This window comes from Rhinolophus ferrumequinum, chromosome X (genome assembly GCF_004115265.2).
Source record: "Rhinolophus ferrumequinum isolate MPI-CBG mRhiFer1 chromosome X, mRhiFer1_v1.p, whole genome shotgun sequence".
Lineage (NCBI taxonomy): Eukaryota > Metazoa > Chordata > Mammalia > Chiroptera > Rhinolophidae > Rhinolophus > Rhinolophus ferrumequinum.
In genome coordinates this window covers 9,279,000-9,281,887 of record NC_046284.1, presented here as the reverse complement: position 1 = coordinate 9,281,887, position 2,888 = coordinate 9,279,000, and positions in this window count along the sequence as shown.

The window sequence follows — 2,888 nt, the reverse complement described above, 5'->3', positions numbered from 1 at the left end:
AGTTTTGACATGAGTTTTCTGTTCCTAAAAGCTTTTTTTCTAAAAACCCTAGTCTGTGGCTTGGGATACCCAGAAAATAGTTAAAGGACTAATTTGTTTTAGTGGGAAAAGTTGTTTTTTCATACCTTTCATTATATGAAATTTTAGCTGAGGCAATTTCTCCCTTTACGTACTTTTTATGATAGACAAATTCCATCATCTCCCTACTAAGTAAGAAATAATGCTGAAAATGGTAGAATAATTTTAAAGTTATGGGAGTACCATAGCATCCACAAAAACCTTGAGTAGGCATTATGAAACTTGATCCTTACGGTTAATTTGTAAGCCCTTGGCAGTGAGATGGGATGTGTTCCTTCACTTTGAAACAAAGGAAACCGATTGTGTCACAGGTAAGTTTGTATATTGATGCCATAGGGACTTCATCACTGCCATGCCCTTACCCAGACAGTGCATTGGTCCCCACTGTTCCACTTACTGTGATGATTTGTATTATTTTTATTTCAACGATCTGTTTGAACACTTTTATCATGGGCAGCCATGCCTACTCCTTTCCACTAGGTGGCAATCTTTACCCATGACACTATCACAGCCATGCACCTACAAGAAGTCGCCAAGCAATGAGCTGGGTTCAAACACTTCAGGGTTGGAAACACACTGCGGGTATCCTTGCCCCTCTATTCCCAAGTCTGGCACCAAGATACCGTTTCATACCTGCCGGCCTTTCAAAGTCTCACAAATGTTCATTGACCACCCACTCTGTTCTATGCCAGGCGCTGTGGTAGAGGCAAGATTTGAGGTAAACTACGGTATGTCCTAGCCCTCCAGGAGCTCACATTCTAGAGGCAGGGGGAAGGTGGCGTAAGAGCCAGAGTAGAGGGCCATGGCAGGGGAGAGATGCGTCTGCCTGGAGACTGCGTGACTGGGGGTTCTGAAGGCCTGGAGGTACATGACCCTGATTTCTGGGGCTGTTGGTGTAGGGTGAGGGACTCCCCAGCATGCAGTGGAATGGAGAGACTTGCATCGTTGCATTATTTAACTGGTAGTGTTCCCATGTTCAGCCCCAGAGGCCAGGGGAGGAAAGCAGCGGCTATGAATGCTCCCTCCTGTTCCAGGAATGAACGGGGCTCTCCCAGAAGATCAAAAATGTCCTTAGCATTCCAGGACCAATGAGCGGAAGTATCCATAGCTCTCTCATTTGGTTTTATTCATCTTACTTTTTATTTTTAGAAAATAAAAAAAACAGAAAATCATACCTCCAAAAGTAACCTTCAGCCATGTTCCTACCAATAAGAATGAGCCGTTCTTAACATCTTGATATATTGGTTTCCAGAGTTTTCTATGTTTATACTTATTGTTATGTTCTACCTTTTCTCTCTCCTTGCTCCTCAAATGCAAACTTAAGGTTTTTTTCCCTCGAGTTTAAAAATAGGTACGTTGTGAAAAAGTGTAAAATGCAGAAAAATGAAAATAAACAAATAACCTGTGATCTTATCACTCGCAGCGAACAATAGTTGTTCATTTTGGTATATTTCCTTTTAGCTTTTTCTACATGGATTTTTTTTTAAATTAGCTTTGTACTATATGTATTGTTTTATAATCTGCTTTTTTCACTGAATTTTAAAATGTATTTAAATATTCTTCTACCTCATGATTTTTAAATTAAATTAACTATTCCATTCTATAGCTATATTGATAGTTGTCATACTTTATAATTAGTATTGCTCAATACTTAGTTGTTGGTGGTTTTTTTCCGCTATTATAATAATGTATGTTCTTGTACATAAAATCTTTATGTGGATGTATGACTATCAGGATAAGTTTATAGAAGTGGAACTTTTGAGTTTAATAGTATAGGCACTAAAAGGCACTCTTTTATTGAATTTTTCTTTAGCAAAGTGATACATATTTATTGTAGACTATGTAGAAAACACAGATATACAGAAAGAAAACGTGAAAGGACATAAAAGTCACCCATATTCTTACCACTGAGAGGCAATCACTATTAACAATTCATTATAACCGTTCAGTCTTCCTCTCTCTATATTCTACATACTTTCATAAGCTTTTTACTTAATGTATTCTGAACATGCTTTTTAAGTTCATTATTCTTCTATACCTTAAATGCTCATATAGAATTTCATTGTATGAAAGTACCACAATTTATTTGACCAACTCACTACTGTTGGACACTTAGTTTATTTCTGGTTTTTTCCTAGTATAAACAATGCAAAGATGAGAATTCTGTGGCTAAGTTTTTGTGAAAATCTTTAATTGCTTCCTTTGAATACATTCCTGGATGTGTAATTGTTGATTCCACATGTATGCCCATTTTTAAGGCTTTGGGTGGGTTTTGCTAAGTAGCCCTATAATAATTCTCATCTTAGAAGCAGAATGTGGGTATGCCCTGTTTTTGCTATCACTGAGTGTTTTTGCCAATTTGACTGCAAAGAAATAGTATCTTATTTTAAAATTTACATCTATTTAATACCAGTGAAGCTGAACTTTTTTCTTTATTCTTTTGTCCAATTTTCTATTCTGGTGTAGATATATTTCTTATTTTTTTAAGGGATTTTTAAGATAGATTTAAGATACTAAATTTTTGTCATTCCTACATGTTTTCTTCTTTAGCTAATTGTTGTGATGAACTATATGTCTAGATTTCCTAATGTTAGATTGCACTCCTAGAATAATCCCGCTTTTCTTATAGTGTAGTATTCTTTTTGTCTTGCCAGGTTTGGTTTGCTGGTATTTTATTTAGGATTTTTGCATCTATACCTGTAACTGACATTAGTCTTCAGCTCTCAATCAATCTCTCTCTCTCTCTCTTCATCATATTTTATGGACAGGATAACTTTAGTTTTATAAAATGAATGGGGTTTATTTCCTTC